Source organism: Stenella coeruleoalba (assembly GCF_951394435.1).
Source record: "Stenella coeruleoalba genome assembly, chromosome: 20".
NCBI classification, from domain to species: Eukaryota; Metazoa; Chordata; class Mammalia; order Artiodactyla; family Delphinidae; genus Stenella; species Stenella coeruleoalba.
In genome coordinates this window covers 13,747,057-13,766,933 of record NC_137166.1, presented here as the reverse complement: position 1 = coordinate 13,766,933, position 19,877 = coordinate 13,747,057, and the positions used below count along the sequence as shown (strand labels likewise).

General features: G+C 46.6%; 1 long non-coding RNA gene across 2 annotated transcripts in view; it reads left to right on the top strand.

Moving 5' to 3' along the window:
- Positions 1-19,466, top strand: part of LOC307179431 — a 55,599-nt gene extending 36,133 nt beyond the window's left edge. Inside the window, exons 2-6 of one of the 2 annotated variants that reach the window (XR_013825385.1) lie at positions 13,937-14,087; positions 14,720-14,828; positions 15,377-15,486; positions 15,774-15,998; positions 18,922-19,466. This is a non-coding gene — a long non-coding RNA (uncharacterized lncRNA). The remainder of the gene's footprint in view (positions 1-13,936; positions 14,088-14,719; positions 14,829-15,376; positions 15,487-15,773; positions 15,999-18,921) is intronic. The other variant, XR_013825386.1, reaches the window with a different exon arrangement.
- Positions 19,467-19,877: the final 411 nt, after the last annotated feature.

Sequence of the window (19,877 nt, the reverse complement as noted above, 5' to 3'; positions counted from 1 at the left end):
TGGTAGAAAACCAGCCCTAGACCTTCAACGTCTCAAGTATGTACCTCATCTGTATGTACACCCATGTGTGGTGGAGGAATGCTTCAGAGATGTCTAACACTGGACAGTGGCGAAAATGCATGGAGAAAGCTGCACTTCAGTTGGGGCCTGAGTTCTGCATGAGGGAAGTACCCTCTGTAATTGGGTGTGTGCACTTTGCAGCTGACGTGCTTTAAGAAGATGGGCGGGAGGAACTGGTGTACAGTTGAGGGGGCCTGGGCTTTGTAGGTGCCAAGGTTCAGATCCTCTGTGACCTCAAGAAAGGGACTGGACTTGGTTTCCCTGAGGCTCTGTTTCAAATCTAAATGATGAGATGATAATAACTACAGAAGGAGGTTGCTGTGAGGAATAACCAACCCCTGGAATACTTAGAGTGTGTTCCTAGGAAGTGGTCAGCTCCCCAGTCCTCATGCAGCCTGTGGTTGTCCCCGGGCTGCGTTACAGAGGCCGAGGGTCCCAGTGTGGGGCTGTGGTTTTGTTGCAAGAAAGAAAGTGGGGCGCAAGAGGATGGTCACATCCCAGGTCTCAGGTGAGTCCCTGGGACGGCCGCCGAATGTGGGTTCTTGTCTTCATGGAGGAAAGAATTCAAGAGCGAGCCATAGTAAAGTGAAAGAAGGTTTATTCAGGGAGATACACACTCCACAGACAGTGTGAGCCATCTCGGAAGGTGAGAGAGGCCCCAGGTATGGGATTGTCAGTTTTTATAGGGGTGGGTAATTTCATAGGCTAAGGAGTAAGAGGCTTATTCCAGGAATGGAGCCACTGCCCAATTCTGGCCTTTTACTGTCCGCCTCGGAATTGACATGGCGCCTGTGGGTGTGTCATTTAGCTTGCTGATGTGTTACAGTGAACCTGTACTGAGGCTCAAGGTTAGTAGAAGTCAATCATCTGTCATCTTGAACCTAGTTGTTTCTAACCAGTTTATGTTGTGTCCTCAATGGCTATGGCATTCTTGTAAAGGTTGTGCCCTGCCCCGTTCCTGTCTCATTTGTGTTGCTGAGACGAGGCCCCAGGTTCTCCTTGGGTGAAAGACACATCCTGGCCTGTCTGTGGCTCCTTCTCAATCAGGGAGAAGGTAGTCGGTGTGGCACTTTGTGAAGTTGAGAGCAGGGTAGAGAGCTTGGAGTTGGCCAGCATTGGGCGTTGTGCCTCCTGGGGAATGGGTGTTGCTGCCATCCTGCGACACCTCTGACTAGTTGAGAATGGAGGCTCTGAGCAATCTCTAGAGGATACTTCGTCAGCCAGAGTTTTTAGAGAAATGAAGCAGAAGCAGATCTCTTCTGTGGCACAGAACAGCGATGCGTGTGACCCTAATGTCAGCAAAGGTCACTGGGACTTGTGATCTGGGCCAAATATTAACTTCAGAACTAGTTGAGATCCCCCAGCTGTGGCTCACAACGTGGAGATGAAAGAGGAGACGGGGTGTTCTTTTGAAGAGACACTAGCCTGGAACTGGGGACGCCCGGATTTCAAACTTCACTTCCTCTGCTTCCCTTTGTAGTTGCTTTTTCTCTCTGCCTGTGCCCTGTGGAGAGACCAGGTCCTGCTGACGGGGGCTATTTGGGGCGCCCCCAAGGGGTTGGTTCACCCCTAGGCAAACGCATGTCAAGTCACATCCTGGCATCGGCATCTGTCCCCAGCCACAGCCCTGGGTACCTGGTCCTTCTCAGTGTGCGTTCTGAGATCCTGGTAGTGGTGCCCTTTGTCCCTCCTAACTTGAATAGTAAACTAGGGGTTAGGCCCGTCCAAGTACAGTTCTGATTTACCCAACAGGTTACGTGTAGATGAGCAGGCCACCCCTTGTCACCAGTACGGCAGCGTGGGGCTTTGCCCGTGTTTCCCTACAGCTTGCCCCCCGGCCCCGCCCACCGGCACAGATGGGTCCCTGGGCAGATGCTTACTGATTCCTCACTTACTGTGTGGGGAGCTCTAGACGCGGGGAGAGGGCTGGCGCTCAAGAGGCAGAGAATCGTGGCACCAGTCTGTCCTCAGGGACTCTGGCCTGGAGCTGTGGAGCTAGAAACATAAAACACGTGAGAAAGAACCCGTGACATTCCATGGTGCAGTGCTGGGCACAGACTGCGGGGTGGCCAAGTCCTTCAGCGTTCAGAGGAGTGGTGGTCCTTCCTGCGATGGTCGGGAAAAGCAGGGGGTTGGATGTGAACTGGACTTAAGGCTGGCTAGGATGTGGACGGGAGTGGGAGCTTCCCCACAGGAAGTGTCCAAGGAGTAGCATAGCAGGGCCCAGTAAGAAGCCCTTACTGGAGAGGAAAGTTGTGCTGGGCAGCTGAGCAGTGAGACTGCAGAGGTCAGCCGGCCCTGTCTTGATCACCCTGACTGTCAGGTAGAGAGCGTGGGCTCGGGTCGTGGGACAGGTCTTCCTGCTGTGGCCCCACAGGGGGCCACAGGGCCAGGCCCAGTGCTCTGAGAACTGGTGGTTTTGGTGAGAACATGTTCTCAGGGTTTCCCTCCACAGGGAACCACTGTTTGTCATTGTCTCGCTCTCCTGGACACTGATAATATTCTTCCTCCGAGAGCAGATAGAGACTTGGGGTTCCAGGCCCTCGGGAACTGAATGGACCATTGTATTTGTAGTGGCCTGGGGTGCCCTGAGTTGCGTCCTGGTAAGATTTGGGGTGGGGGGACCTTGCAGCTGGTATAGAGCGAACGGGAATGTCGGGGGGTGCTGAACACAGATATTCCCCTTGCCCATCTCCTCCCCCTTCAGGAGACCCTGTTACACTTGCCCGCTGTCACCCGTCGTTAGTGCCCCATTCCTCACGCTCTCCCACCGTTTGGTCTCTGTCAGCCTTTGCAGTCTTCAGAGTTCCCTAAACGCTGTTCGAATCCCTACCACCCACCGCTGCAGATCACTCGTACCTTCCGTGGCTGCTCACGGCCACCAGAAGCAAAGGCCACTTCCTTTGCCAAGCACGTGAGTGGGCGCAGCCTCTCTGGCCCTGTCACCCACGTCTCCTCCACCTGTGTCCTTTGTGCTGCCAATCCAAGTGCCTCTCCTTCCTCTGAGCCTTTGTTCATGCTGTTCCCTCTGTCTGGGCTTCCTCACCCTGAATGAACACCTACTGATCTTTCAGAATCCCTTTCAAAAGCTGACCCTCATGAAGCCACACCTAACTCCCTCCCCACGAAAGCTGCCGCTTGTGCTCTTTCTTGCCTGCCCCCTCCTCACCTTGCACTGTCCTCACCAGATTTTTTTTCTCTGTTTTGCATGAAAGTCCTTGAGGCCTCTCTTGTTTCCCCTCCACGGGATTCTGGCAGAGAGCTCCTCAGGGGCAGGGAATGCATCCCCTTTGCTGTCTCTCAAGTGGGGAGGAGGGCCCTTTCCGGTGGCTCAGGGACCGTTTGTGACCTGAAGCAAGGAGACAGGCGAGGAGGTGGTTCCAGGACCGGCTACCCTGCTGGCAGGGCTGGGTCTTTGCTGCCCTGCTGGAGCCTCATGAATGTCGTTACTCCCACTCTCAGGGCTGCTCTAACACCGATGAAACAGAAACACACACGGCCTGGCTTCCCCAGGGGCATTGCAGTTAGCGTCCCCGGGCAGCCTGTCTGGGCAGGAGGGGAGGCACAGCTGCTTGCAGCGGCTTTGGTGATCCCCACATCCTGGACTCCTCAAGAACAAGGGGACGCAAGATCTAGGTCTCTGTGGTTAGGAAACAGTCGTGGAAAACTCAGGCTAGAAAAAAGTCATTCTAGGTTTTTCAGACTGTATCACCAATGCTGTAGGCAGTGTGAAATGTCAAATCCAGTCTCTTAGGATGATTAAAAAAAAGTTTGCTGCTGCATTGGCTGGGAATCGAACCCAGGCCTCCCGCGTGGCAGGCGAGAATTCTACCACTGAACCACCAGTGCTCCAGCTGTGAGCAGCTGTGTGAGCACCTCCCTTTAACCCCAGTCCTCTTGTCTGTACGCTGATTCACAGAATGGAAGGCCACATCAGCACAGCTGCAACGGCAGAGGCTTAGGCTCCAGAGCAGGAGAGAAGGCAGGAGGAGGCTGTGTGTGTGCGTGCGCACGCGCATGTGTGTATGTGTGTGCGTTATGTGTGTGCGTGAGAAGTTGATTTGCCTTCAGACGTCAGGACAGGAAGTAGAGCTCAAGTCGTTCCTTCTCAGTAGCAAAAAGCCCACTGAGACTCTGGGGACTTCCTCCTCTCTGAAGTGTGGGTCCTCCCATCCCACATTCACGTGGTGTGTTGAGCTGTTTTACAGCTCACAGGCTTCAGCACAGCTTCCTGCTGGAGACTGGCCAAGGCTGAGGGGGTGCAGCAGGAGTCCCTTTACGGGGGGAAGGGTCCTGCAGCCAGTGGTGCCTCTGTGGAGAAGCCAGCTGCTGTTCGTGCTCACGAAGCAGGGAAGTGCGCTCGGAGATTCGCAGCACCCTTGGCTGCTGCAGGCCGGGCGTGACTGAGGAGCTGGATCCTGCAGCAGGATCTCTGGGGGAGCTTGCCAGGAAGAGGCCAAAAAGCAGCACTGCATTGGCCGGGAATCGAACCCGGGCCTCCCGCGTGGCAGGCGAGAATTCTACCACTGAACCACCAATGCTCTGGCTGTTCTCTGGCACACCTGCAGGGCTTTTCTCAAGAGGCTGTGTCTGTCATGACAGTCAGAGAGCTCTGACACATCACTGGGCCCCGTCTGGCTGGTTTGTCCTGTATGCGAATACAGCGGGTTTATGTAGAGCCATCCTTGCTGCGCCTTGTTACACTGCTTAGGGAGGGGGCGCTTATGGAACTGGCTTCCTTCCGAGGCCCTTGGTTCATCCACAGCCCTCAGCCCCCTGGGGTGGGCTTGGTGGAATCACACCCTATAAAGATCAAAGCAAGAGGGCCCTCACAGACCATCTGCATAGCCCCTTCCTGGAATCCCTGTTTCTGCTCCCACATCCGCCAGCTCAGGAGTCAGGCCTGTTTGATTCACCTGTGGCCACAGTCCCAGGCACAGAATAGATGCCCCTTACGACTTGCGGGATTGAATCTTTATCAAGCCCTGTAATCCCCATTGAACAGCCTTTTTTTTTTTCTTTTTCATTTTAACATCTTTATTGGAGTATAATTGCTTTACAATGGGATGTTAGTTTCAGCTTCACAACAAAATGAATCAGTTATATATATACATATGTTCCCATATCTCTTCCCGCTTGAGTCTCCCTCCCTCCCTATCCCACCCCTCCAGGCGGTCACAAAGCACCGAGCTGATCTCCCTGTGCTATGTGGCTGCTTCCCACTAGCTATCTACCTTACGTTTGGCAGTGTATATATATCCATGCCTCTCTCTTGCTTTGTCACCGTTTACCCTTCCCCCTCCCCATAGCTTCAAGTCCATTCTCTAGTAAGTCTGTGTCTTTATTCCTGTTTCACCCCTAGGTTTTTCATGACATTTTTTTTCTTGAATTCCATATATGTGTGTTAGCATATGGTATTTGTCTCTCTCTTTCTGACTTACTTCACTCTGTATGACAGACTCTAGGTCTATCCACCTCATTACAAATAGCTCAATTTCGTTTCTTTTTATGGCTGAGTAATATTCCATTGTATATATGTGCCACATCTTCTTTATCCATTCATCCGATGATGGACACTTAGGCTGTTTCCATCTCTGGGCTATTGTAAATAGAGCTGCAATGAACATTTTGGTACGTGACTCTTTTCGAATTCTGGTTTTCTCAGGGTATATGCCCAGTAGTGGGATTGCTGGGTCATATGGTAGTTCTATTTGTAGTTTTTTAAGGAACCTCCATACTGTTCTCCACAGTGGCTGTATCAATTTACATTCCCACCAACAGTGTAAGAGGGTTCCCTTTTCTCCACACCCTCTCCAGCATTTATTGTTTCTAGATTTTTTGATGATGGCCATTCTGACTGGTGTGAGATGATATCTCATTGTAGTTTTGATTTGCATTTCTCCAATGATTAGTGGTGTTGAGCATTCTTTCATGTGTTTGTTGGCACTATGTATATCTTCTTTGGAGAAATGTCTGTTTAGGTCTTCTGCCCATTTTTGGATTGGGTTGTTTGTTTTTTTGTTATTGAGCTGCATGAGCTGCTTGTAAATTTTGGAGATTAATCCTTTGTCAGTTGCTTCATTTGCAAATATTTTCTCCCATTCTGAGGGTTGTCTTTTGGTCTTGTTTATGGTTTCCTTTGCTGCACAAAAGCTTTTAAGTTTCATTAGGTCCCATTTGTTTACTTTTGTTTTTATTTCCATTTCTCTAGGAGGTGGGTCAAAAAGGACCTTGCTGTGATTTATGTCATAGAGTGTTCTGCCTATGTTTTCCTCTAAGAGTTTGATAGTTTCTGGCCTTACATTTAGGGCTCTAACCCATTTTGAGTTTATTTTTGTGTATGGTGTTAGGGAGTGTTCTAATTTCAGTCTTTTACATGTAGCTGTCCAGTTTTCCCAGCACCACTTATTGAAGAGGCTGTCCTTTCTCCACTGTACATTCCTGCCTCCTTTGTCAAAGATAAGGTGACCATATGTGCGTGGGTTTATCTCTGGGCTTTCTATCCTGTTCCATTGATCCATCTTTCTGTTTTTGTGCCAGTACCATACTGTCTTGATTACTGTAGCTTTGTAGTATAGTCTGAAGTCAGGGAGCCTGATTCCTCCAGCTCCGTTTTTCGTTCTCAAGATTGCTTTGGCTATTCGGGGTCTTTTGTGTTTCCATACAAATTGTGAAATTTTTTGTTCTAGTTCTGTGAAAAATGCCGGTGGTAGTTTGATAGGGATTGCACTGAATCTGTAGATTGCTTTGGGTAGTAGAGTCATTTTCACAATGTTGATTCTTCCAATCCAAGAACATGGTATATCTCTCCATCTATTTGTATCATCTTTAATTTCTTTCATCAGTGTCTTATAATTTTCTGCATACAGGTCTTTTGTCTCCTTAGGTAGGTTTATTCCTGATATTTTATTCTTTTTGTTGCAATGGTAAATGGGAGTGTTTTCTTGATTTCACTTTCAGATTTTTCATCCTTAGTGTATAGGAATGCCAGAGATTTCTGTGCATTAATTTTGTATCCTGCTACTTTACCAAATTCATTGATTAGCTCTAGTAGTTTTCTGGTAGCATCTTTAGGATTCACTATGTATAGGATCATGTCATCTGCAAACAGTGACAGCTTTACTTCTTCTTTTCCAATTTGGATTCCTTTTATTTCCTTTTGTTCTCTGATTGCTGTGGCTAAAACTTCCAGAACTATGTTGAATAAAAGTGGTGAGAGTGGGCAACCTTGTCTTGTTCCTAATCTTAGTGGAAATGCTTTCAGTTTTTCACCATTGAGGATGATGTTGGCTGTGGGTGTGTCATATATGGCCTTTATTATGTTGAGGAAAGTTCCCTCTATGCCTACTTTCTGCAGGGTTTTTATCATAAATCGGTGTTGAATTTTGTCAAAAGCTTTCTCTGCATCTATTGAGATGATCATATGGTTTTTCTCCTTCAATTTGTTAATATGGTGTATCACGTTGATTGATTTGCGTATATTGAAGAATCCTTGCATTCCTGGAATAAACCCCACTTGATCATGGTGTATGATCCGTTTAATGTGCTGTTGGATTCTGTTTGCTAGTATTTTGTTGAGGATTTTTGCAGCTATGTTCACCAGTGATATTGGCCTGTAGTTTTCTTTCTTTGTGACATCCTTGTCTGGTTTTGGTATCAGGGTGATGGTGGCCTCGTACAATGAGTTGGGGAGTGTTCCTCCCTCTGCTATATTTTGGAAGAGTTTGAGAAGGATAGGTGTTAGCTCTTCTCTAAATGTTTGATAGCATTCGCCTGTGAAGCCATCTGGTCCTGGGCTTATGCTTGTTGGAAGATTTTTAATCACAGTTTTAATTTCAGTGCTTGTGATTGGTCTGTTCACATTTTCTATTTCTTTCTGATTCAGTCTTGGCAGGTTGTGCCTTTCTAAGAATTTGTCCATTTCTTCCAGGTTGTCCATTTTATTGGCATAGAGTTGCCTGTAGTAGTCTCTCATGATCTTTTGTATTTCTGCAGTGTCAGTTGTTACTTCTCCTTTTTCATTTCTAATTCTATTGATTTGAGTCTTCTCCCTTTTTTTCTTGATGAGTCTGGCTAATGGTTTATCAATTCTGTTTATCCTTTCAAAGAACCAGCTTTTAGCTTTATTGATCTTTGCTATTGTTTCCTTCATTTCTTTTTCATTTCTTTCTGATCTGATTTTTATGATTTCTTTCCTTCTGCTAACTTTGGGGTTTTTTTGTTCTTCTTTCTCTAATTGCTTTAGGTGCAAGGTTAGGTTGTTTATTCGAGATGTTTCCTGTTTCTTAAGGTAGGATTGTATTGCTATAAACTTCCCTCTTAGAACTGCTTTTGCTGCATCCCATAGATTTTGAGTCGTCGTGTCTCCATTGTCATTTGTTTCTAGGTATTTTTTTGATTTCCTCTTTGATTCTTCAGTGATCACTTGGTTATTAAGTAGTGTATTGTTTAGCCTCCATGTGTTTGTATTTTTTACAGATCTTTTCCTGTAATTGATATCTAGTCTCATGGCGTTGTGGTCAGAAAAGATACTTGATACAATTTCAATTTTCTTAAATTTACCAAGGCTTGATTTGTGACCCAAGATATGATCTATCCTGGAGAATGTTCCATGAGCACTTGAGAAAAATGTGTATTCTGTTGTTTTTGGATGGAGTGTCCTATAAATATCAAGTCCATCTCGTTTAATGTATCATTTAAAGCTTGTGTTTCCTTATTTATTTTCATTTTGAATGATCTGTCCATTGGTGCAAGTGGGGTGTTAAAGTCCCCTACTATACATGTGTTACTGTCTATTTCCCCTTTTATGGCTGTCAGTATTTGCCTTATGTATTGAGGTGCTCCTATGTTGGGTGCATAAATATTTACAATTGTTATATCTTCTTCTTGGATCGATCCCTTGATCATTATGTACTGGCCTTCTTTGTCTCTTCTAATAGTCTTTATTTTAAAGCCTATTTTGTCTGATATGAGAATTGCTACTCCAGCTTTCTTTTGGTTTCCATTTGTATGAAATACCTTTTTCCATCCCCTTACTTTCAGTCTGTATGTGTCTCTAGGTCTGAAGTGGGTCTCTTGTAGACAGCAAATATATGCGTCTTGTTTTTGTATCCATTCAGCCAATCTGTGTCTTTTGGTGGGAGCATTTAGTCCATTTACATTTAAGGTAATTATCAATATGTGTGTTCCCATTCCCATTTTCTTAATTGTTTTGGGTTTGTTATTGTAGGTCTTTTCCTTCTTTTGTGTTTCTTGCCTAGAGAAGTTCATTTAGCAGTTGTTGTAGAGCTGGTTTGGTGGTGCTGAACTCTCAGCTTTTGCTTGTCTGTAAAGGTTTTAATTTCTCCATCAAATCTGAATGAGATCCTTGCTGGGTAGAGTAATCTTGGTTGCAGGTTTTTCTCCTTCAACGCTTTCAATACGTCCTGCCACTCCCTTGTTTCTGCTGAAAGATCAGCTGTTAATCTTATGGGGATTCCCATGTGTGTTATTTGTTGTTTTTCCCTTGCTGCTTTTAATGTTTTCTTTGTATTTAATTTTGACAGTTTGATTAATATGTGTCTTGGCGTATTTCTCCTTGGATTTACCCTGTATGGGACTCTCTGTGCTTCCTGGACTTGATTAACTATTTCCTTTCCCATATTAGGGAAGTTTTCAACTATAATCTCTTCAAATATTTTCTCAGTCCCTTTCTTTTTCTCTTCTTCTTCTGGAACCCCTATAATTCGAATGTTGGTGCATTTAATGTTGTCCCAGAGGTCTCTGAGACTGTCCTCAGTTCTTTTCATTCTTTTTTCTTTATTCTGCTCTGCCGTCGTTATTTCCACTATTTTATCTTCCAGGTCACTTATCCGTTCTTCTGCCTCAGTTATTCTGCTATTGATCCCATCTAGAGTATTTTTCATTTCATTTATTGTGTTGTTCATCATTGTTTGTTTCATCTTTAGTTCTTCTAGGTCCCTGTTAACTGATTCTTGCATTTTGTCTATTCTATTTCCAAGATTTTGGATCATCTTTACTATCATTATTCTGAGTTCTTTTTCAGGTAGACTGCCTATTTCCTCTTCATTTGTTAGTTCTGGTGGGTTTTTATCTTGCTCCTTCATCTGCTGTGTGTTTTTCTGTCTTTTCCTTTTGCTTATCTTACTGTGTTTGGGGTCTCCTTTTTGCAGACTGCAGGTTCGTAGTTCCTGTTGTTTTTTTGTGTCTGTCCCCAGTGGCTAAGGTTGGTTCAGTGGGTTGTGTAGGCTTCCTGGTGGAGGGGACTAGTACCTGTGTTCTGGTGGATGAGGCTGGATCTTGTCTCTCTGGTGGGCAGGTCCACGTCTGGTGGTGTGTTTTGGGGTGTCTGTAGACTTATTATGATTTTGGGCAGCCTCTCTGCTAATGGGTGGGGTTGTGTTCCTGTCTTGCTAGTTGTTTGGCATACGATGTCCAGCACTGTAGCTTGCTGGTCGTTGAGTGAAGCTGGGTGCTGGCGTTGAGATGGAGATCTTTGGGAGATTTTTGCCATTTGATATTATGTGGAGCTGGGAGGTCTCTTGTGGACCAGTGTCCTGAAGTTGGCTCTCCCACCTCTGAGGCACAGCAGTAACTCCTGGCTGCAGCACCAAGAGCCTTTCATCCACACCACTCCTTAATTTGGGATGATTAGTTGTCTATTCATGTATTCCACAGATGCAGGGTACATCAAGTTGATTGTGGAGCTTTAATCCGCTGCTTCTGAGGCTGTTGGGAGAGATTTCCCTTTCTCTTCTTTGTTCTCACAGCTCCCAGGGGCTCAGCTTTGGATTTGGCCCTGCCTCCGCGTGTAGGTCGCTGGAGGGCGTCTGTTTTTTGCTCAGACAGGACGGGGTTAAAGGAGCTGCTGATTCGGAGGCTCTGGCTCACTCAGGCCGGGGGTGTAGGGAGGGTCACGGAGTGCGGGGCAGGCCTGCAGCAGCACAGGCCAGCGTGACATTGCTAGCCTGAGGCGCGCTGTGCGTTCTCCCGGGGGAGTTGTCCCTCGATCCCGGGACCCTGGCAGTGGCGGGCTGCACAGGCTCCCCAGAAGGGGGTGTGGATAGTGACCTGTGCTCGCACACAGGCTTCTTGGTGGCAGCAGCAGCACCCTTAGCGTCTCATGCCCGTCTCTGGGGTCCGCGCTGTTAGCCGCGGCTTGCACCCGTCTCTGGAGCTCCTTTAAGCCGCGCTTTTAATCCCCTCTCCTTGTGCACCAGGAAACAAAGAGGGAAGAAAAAGTCTCTTGCCTCTTAGGCAGGTCCAGACTTTTCCCCCGACTCCCTCCCGGCTAGCCATGGTGCACTAACGCCCTGGAGGCTGTGTTCACACCGCCAACCTCAGTCCTCTCCCTGGGGTCTGACCTGTGAAGAAGCGGGAGCCGCAGCTCCCAGCCCTGCCCACCCCGTCCGGCGAGCAGACAAGCCTCTCGGCTGGTGAGTGCCGGTCGGATCCTCTGTGCTGGAATCTCTCCACTTTGCCCTCCGCACCCCTGTTGCTGTGCCCGTCCCTATCCTTTTGTCTCTGTTTTTTTCTTTTGCCCTAACCAGGTACGTGGGGGGTTCCTTGCCTTTTGGGAGGTCTGAGGTCTTCTGCCAGCGTTCAGTAGGTGCTCCGTAGGAGTTGTTCCACGCATAGATGTATTTCTGGTGTATCTGTGGGGAGGAAGGTGATCTCCGAGTCTTACTCTTCTGCCATCTTCCCAGAAGTCTGAACAGCCTTTTTACAGGAGTGGTCACAGCCTCACAGGACAGCACATTTAGTTAAACAACGCTAATTACTAGCAGGTTCCTGATACTGATCTGAAACCACACAAACTAATTCATACCTTTTGGACTTGACTGTCCTTAAAATTCTTTGAGCCAGCTTGAGACCCCCATTTATGCCATAGGCGAGCAGTGTACCTGCTGTGATGGGCACAGAGCAATTAGGCAATGAGTCCAGGCAACTACTCTGAATGTTATCTCTAGGCCTCCCTCGTCACAACTTCAGCTGCTACACGGGTCCTAGTCCCTCCCACCTGATGATGAGACAGTCTCCCCCTTCCCATCCATCTCACAGCTTTTTTTTTTTGGAGTATAATTGCTTTACAATGTTAGTTTCTTCTGTACAATGAATCAGCTGTATGTATACCTATATCCCCTCCTTCTTTGTATTCCTTTGTTTCTTTTTCTTCTCTGATTGCCATGGCCAGGACTCCCAAAACTATGTGGAATAATAGTGGTGAGAGTGGACATCCTTGTCTTGTTCCTGATCTTAGAGGAAATGCTTTCAATTGTTCATCATTGACAATGATGTTATTATGTTGAGGTGGGTTCCTTCTGTGCCCACTTTCTGGAGAGTTTTTATCATAAATGGGTGTTGAATTTTGCCAAAAGCTTTTTCTGCATCTAATGAGATGATCATGGGGTTTTTCTTAAAACACTCTGACCATCTCTTCAAAACCCATGAGCAGCTTCCCTGTTAACCACGATGTGAGATCCCTTCTCCTGAATCTGAGCTGCCGGGCCAGCTCATCCCAGTTGATTTCCTGCTGTTCTCTGGACCCCAGGCAAATTTGGCTATTTTTCTCTCCTTGCCTTTGCCCACACATTTCCTCCTGCCCGGAACACCTGCTTCCTTCTCTCAGGGTCCCTGCCTCCTCTGAGGTCCCGCTCAGTTCCCACTCCTGGGAAGATGTCCCTGACCCCCAGGCCGCAGCTCCCCAGTGGTTATCTGGGCCCCTCATGCCACTGTTGGCCCTCAGGAGGCTTCTCACTGCAGAGATGCTGTGAGCCTCCGAAGGGCAGAGTGTCTTCACGTCCACTGGGCTCTGAAAGGAGACCCTGGTGCCTGACGGAGCTGGGCCTCCCTGTGCTCGCCTCCATTCGGGCAGGGCCTGCCTTGGGAGCATCCCCCCAGGGTGACCACAGGCAGTGCCTCCCTCAGACCCCCTCTCCCTGCTAGCATCACCCCCCAGGTGGGCACCTTGCAGGCGTCTCTACCCTTCCTGCCCTCTCCCTGCTGCTTCCCACTGCCTCAGCTGTATTTCAGGCCTCCCTTCCTGACCCTGAGCACTGCAGTGTTCTCCCTTGGAGATATTGCAGTCTCCCTCTGTCAAACCAGGCCACCTCCACCTGAGGCAGCCTCTCTGGTCAAAACACAGACATAAGTATGTCACCCCATTGTTGGAAACCTTTCATCAGCTCGTCTTTTTCTTTAACTGTTCCCAGCCACCCCTTCCACACACCGGACTCCTCACCCTTCCCTAAATACACCATGTCTTTTCGGGGCCCCCGCCTTTAGCCAGGCTCTTCCCTGTGCCTGAGGTTCCCTGCCTTCCTTTCTTTACCTGGAAAAGGCCTGGTAATGGTACTAAGATCCGACTCAGATGGCGCTTCCCCGTCAGCCCAGGGAGACTTACCTGCGGCGTTCTTGCTTCTGTGGTGTTGCTTGTGTCATGTTGCTACACATCCTTGATTGTGGATCCCCAGAAACAATGACACAGACACAGAGAACCACTTGGGTGCATGAGCTGTTTGCAACACTGAGCAAGTATTGAATGAAGACGGTGGATCACTACAGTTTTGAGGCCCCAGCAGGACATTCACTTGCATTCTCTCAGATTCCCAGAAGTGACACTGTTCACCACTGTTCTTCATTCTGTCATAGACAAAGGGAAACGGAGACCCAGAAAAGGGAAAGGACTGTGACCCAGCCAACGCCTCCCAGTCAGCAGCAGAACTGGGAAAGCCCTGCCCCGAGATGCCTGACTCCCAATTCCTCTTTCTAAACAGGTCATCTCCCTCCCTCACCCCAGCCCCGGGCCCCAGAGCCGGCAGTAGCAGGAGCAGCCTGATCCCACTGGTCCTGCAGCCCCTCTCTGCTTCCTCTGCAGGCTGGTCCAGGAGTTCGTGGCCCAGAACAACACCGTGCAGATCAAGCATGTGATCCAGACGCTGTCTCAGGAGTTTGCCCTGTCCCAGCACCCGCACAGCCGGAAAGGGGGCCTCATCGGCCTGGCTGCCTGCTCCATCGCGCTGGGCAAGGTGAGCCCTTCTCCTGGAGGGACGTACACACTAGCCAGGGCCTTGACCCTGACCCCCGAGCCCCAGCAGGGTGTTGCAGACTTGTGATTTCTTTATTGCCATTCTCTCCACATCTCAGACCTGAAGGCTGGCTCTGTGGCCTTGCACCGTGGGTCTTGATGCTCTTGGTAATTAAAAAAAATTTGTTTCACTTAACAGTTAATGGAATAGTATACAGCTCTATGATGAGAGTATACAGCTCTATGATGAGAGTATAGAGTTATGTCAACAGCAGGATCAAAATACAGAACCATTCTGTCCCCCTAATGGCCCCTCATGCCGACCCCACCCTGCCCCCCAGTGACGGGGCAGTTTATGCTCAGCTCACCAGGGCATTCGAGCCAGACCACAGAGATGCAGGGTTTTGCCTTTTGATTAGTTCTCTCGACCTTGATTCCTGCTTTCAGTGCATCCTTTTTGCTTGTCCTTCGGCCTGTGTGAGGAGGGATGCTCCGGGGGCCTCTCCTGCCTGACTCAGGCTCCGTCATCTTCCTCTGTGTCCGCCTGACCCCTGGAGCCAGGCTGGGCCGGGGATTCAGCCAGGTCAGGCAGCCCCGCCCCCAGCAGGCAGCTCTCATGCCTTTGACCCACAGGACATCGTGACGGAGAGCAACAAGTTCGACCTGGTAGGCTTCATCCCCTTGTTGCGGGAGAGGATTTATTCCAACAACCAGTACGCCCCGGCAGTTCATCATCTCCTGGGTAAGGTCCGGCCCCGCGACGCTCCTTCTCCAGCCGTAAGGAGCCTCTAGTTGAGTGAGGTCTGCTCTCTGGCTCACCTGGGCACTTCCTGTGGCTGCGGGGGTGCCTCACTGTTATCCCTCTAGGAGCCAATGACACCAGATCATCCGAAAACACATGTATTCAGCTTTGCCCCCAAAGCCCATCACGTTTGCCTCTGCAGAGGATGTGGTTCCTTCCTTGTCTCCGGAAACACCCAGATTTACCTTTGAAGCCAGCTGTGCTCCTCCAGCTGTCACACCTCTTCTAGCCTTGCCCACCTTTCCCATGGGTTCCCTCCCGCACCCCCCGCCCCGCCCCCGGGCATCTGAACTGCCCTGGGGTTAAATTGCCGTTCCCCTGCCCATTGAACAGAAACAACAGCTACTAGCACCTGCTCCCCCACGGGACACTGCCGTGAAAAGATGCCTCAGCAGGGCCCCTTCTTGCTGGCCAGTCCAGAGGATGGGCGAGGAGATGCAGGTTCTCTGGCTGGTGACTTTCCCTGATGGTTTCCTCCCTTGGGGCAGATTCTGGTTCTGGAGTCCGTGCCAGACATTAACCTGCTGGATTATTTGCCGGAGATCCTGGATGGACTCTTCCAGATCCTGGGCGACAACGGCAAAGAGATTCGGAAAATGTGAGTGGAGGAGGAGAGGGGCAGGCGGCTGCAGGGGCCCCTCGGCGCGTACGCACACCCCACACCCAACAGACAGGAGGCAGCAGGAGAGCACAAAATTCACCGTCCTCTCCCTGGTTCGTGTGCTTCCTGCTTTGAGGAGCTAGGAGATCATCCACCCCCAGCCTCGGAAAAATGTCCATGTGACAAGTGTGTCCCACAGAGCACAGCAGACGTCGCACCACTGGTGGAGACTCCTCTGGCTCTGGCTGCATGAGCTGTCTCCTTTCTCCTTTGCTCATTGGTAGGTGTGAGGTGGTCCTTGGAGAATTCTTGAAGGAAATTAAAAAGAACCCTTCCAGTGTTAAGTTTGCTGAGATGGCCAACATCCTGGTGATCCACTGCCAGACCACGGGTGAGTGTGTAAAGGCCCCAAGGCCACCACCACCTCCTCAGAAGCACCTTTCTGTCTCCCCATCTCAGAGAGAGTCCTCCTGGGAGTGTGAATCAATGTGACAGCGGGTCCTGGAGCGGTGAGTCCTTGTGGGAGAGATTCCAATTCTCTAACAAAGGCATAACTAACCAAGTTCAGGAATTAAAAATGGGGGACCTTACTATATATCCTATTCATGATTTAGCAATCCACAGTAATACTAACAGTGTTCTCCTTATGGCATAACTTTTTACTATATAAACAAGCTATGATACTTGAGTATATAATTTAGAAAAACAGATACCAAAATAAAATACAGTCCCACAACTTAGGCAAAAGTGTTCCTCAATTCTTATAGAATGTAAACTACAAAACATTGAAAAATTAGAGAATACCAACATAAATGTAAAGACATCCCACATTTATGGATTAGATGACTTAAGATGACAATACTTCCCAAATTGATCTCCATATTCAATTCAGTCGATATCAAAATAACAGCTGCATTTTTTTCAGAAATGTTTCAGATCCTAAAATTCATATGGAAATGCAAAGGATCCAGAATAGGCAAAAGTACCTTTCAAAAGAGGAAAAATATTGGAAAATTCATACGTCCCAATTTCAGAACTTAGTACAAAGCTACAGTAATATGTGGATAGATCAAACAGAACTGAGAATCCATAAATAAACCTTTACATTTATGGTCAGATATTTTTCTTAAGAGGTGCCGAAACAATTCAGTGGGGGAATTAGTCTTTTCAACAAATAGCACTGGAACAACTGGATACCTGCATGCAGAAAAATGAAGTTGGACCCCCTCCTGCCACCATACACACACAAAGAAAAACTCCAAATAGATCACAAGCCTAAGTACTATATTTAGAACTATATAATTCTATTTAGGGGTAAATCTTTATGACTTTCGGTTGAGCGATGGCTTCTAAAATATGACAGCAAAAGCACATGGGAGAAGACAAAAGGAAAAAATAGGTATTTGGGGATTCATCAAAATTAAAAACTTTTATGCTTCAAAAGACACTATCAAGGGACTTCCCTGGTGGTCCAGTGGTTAAGACACCGTGCTTCCACTGCAGGGGGCACAGGTTTGATCCCTGGTCCAGGAACTAAGATCCCACATGCCACACTGCACAGCCAAAAAACAGAAGGAAAAAAGCAAGACACTATCAAGAAAGTGAAAAGACAGTTCCACAAAAGGGAAGAGAATATTTGTAAATCATATATCTGATATGGGGCTTGTATCTAGAATATATAAAGAACTATCATTACTCAAACTCAGTTTTAAAAAATGAGATCCGAATAAACATTTCTCGAGAGAAGATATACAGATGGCCAAAAAGCACATAAAAAGGTGCTCAACATCCTTAGCCATCATGGAAATGCAAATCAAAGACACTATGAGATACCACTTTACATCCATTAGTATTAGTATCAATGGCAAGTATCAAATAAAATAAAAAGGAAAATAACATGTTGGCAAGAACGTGGGGTAATTAGAAACCTTATACACTGCTGGTGGGAATGTAAAATGGGACAGCTGCTTTGGAAAACAGTCTGGCAGTTCCTCAAAAAAAACATTTGACCCAGCAACTCCACTCCTAGGTATATATCCAGGAGAAATGAAAACCTATGTCCACGCAAAACCTTTTACATGAATGTTCATAACAACGTTATTCGTAATAGCCAAAAAGTAGAAGCTACCCAGACTTCTATCAACTGGTAGAATGGATGAGTAAAATGTGATATATGCCTATAACTAGGTATTATTTTACATTTAATCCTGTGAAGGACCTGATCAGATTGGTTTCTTATAAAGATTTATTATAGGATCAATGCGGATAATCAGTTGCGGGGGTAGACAGGGAGACACTTAGAATGGAGACAGGAGGGACATCCGGAGATTGCTGCTATGTCCCAAAGATGCCTGAACTAAGGTAGCAGCAGTGTGATAGGAAAGATGGGACAAATTTGAGAGATGTTGTCTAGAATTAATGGGCCTCAGCAAGTAATGGAGGACAAAAGAAAAGGGCAAGAGGGGAGTCACAGCAAGCTCCTACTTCTCAGGACGCCACTCAGGCAACATCACCAGAGTAAAAGCTCCCAAACCGTACAATATCAAGAGTTAATAAACTTCCAGAAACTCTCTAATAGAATAGGCTACAGAACCAGACTCCCTGGATTCAAATCCAGCTTCTCCATTTCTTGTGTTGCCTTGCACAAGTTACTTTACATTTGCAGGCCTCCATTTCCCATCTGTACAGCAAAGATAATATCACCTATTCATAGAGCTGTGCAGATTAGACAGTCGATACATCAATACAGAGACACTTTTAAATATTCTAGATGCATGCAAGCGTTCCATTAGTATTGGCTCCTCTTATTAAGTCCCTACCTTATCAATTTGCAGCAAGCCTGTCTCTTTACTGTGACTTCTAAAATTTGCACAGCACCCAGTGTTAACTGATGTAGCTTATATCCTGTGAACACCTGATAGGCAGAAAAGAGTCCCAAGCTGTAGCAAGGTGAACTTGCGGACCTATTCACCAGTAACTAGCTAACAAATATTAAAGACTCCATTGTAAAAACAGATACATTTAGACTTACGATATGAAGGTTAAAGCCTCAATACGCCAACTCCATTTCCCTTGACTAGTAGCCCTCCATCCACATAATATGTGTGTTTACTGTAATGACTGACTAACTGCCTTTTGCGGAAACTGTCAATATTCTGCATACACAGCATCTAGAAGGATTAAGCAGAACTCTAGGGAATTAAAAGATAAAATTAAGTGAAAATTAAGAAGGAAATAGAAAGATGTGTTCTAAATCCCTAGAAAAGGGTTCTAGTAAACTTTCAGTCTTTTTCCCCTTTTTTGTTAGACTAATATTAGAGTTCTGTCCTTTAACTGTCAAATGGTTTTCCAGCCTACAAGTAATCTTTCTTCACAGAGGAGTCTTTTAAAAGTTATAAATAAAATATCCCAAATATTTTCTTTTTCTCACAGATGAGAACATTGGAACACTGACATTTTAATCCGTTCTGTACAAGAATGAGTTGTGTCAACACAGTGCTCCCAGCTACAGCACTGAAAATAACAAGTTTAATTAAAGACAGAGAAGAAACTGCATATGGAGCCTAAGCCATTGAGATACAATGAAGAGTGTCATCTTCAGAGTCAGTTCTCTATGAACAAATCTCTTTTGTCAGTATCAGGAGGGAAAAAAAAGACAGCAAAGTAAAGGTGTGCTGTATACCACAGGAAACTCTGCTCAATATTCTGTAATAACCTAAATGGGAAAAGAATTTGAAAAAGAATAGATACATGTATATGTATAACTGAATCAGTTTGCTGTACACCTGAAACTAACACAACATTGTTAATCAACTATACTCCAATATAAAATAAAAATTTTTTAAAAACAGGTGAATGGATAAAGATGTGGTGTGTATATATACAGTGGAGTACTACTCAGCTGTAAAAAAGAATGAAAACTTGCCACTTGCAGCAAGAGGGATGGACCTGGAGGGTATTATGCAGTTCATATTCTTATTATGAAATAAGTCAGAGAAAGACAAACACTGTATGATATCACTTATATGTGGAATCTAAAAAAATACAATGAACTAGTGAATATAACAAAGAAACAGACTCACAGATACAGAGAGCAGACAAGTGGTTACCAATGGAGGGGGGGAGAGGGGCAAGATAGGGGTAGGGAATTAAGAGGTACAAACTATCAGGTATAAAATAAATAAGCTACAAGGATATATTTTACAACAGACGGAGTATAGTCAATACTTTACAATAACTATAAATGGAGCATAACCTTTAAAAATTGTGAATCACTATATTTTACACCTGTAACATATAATATTGTACATCAACTATACTTCAATGAAAAAATTAAGGGTACTTTCCTGGTGGTGCAGTGGTTAAGAATCTGCCTACCAATGCAGGGG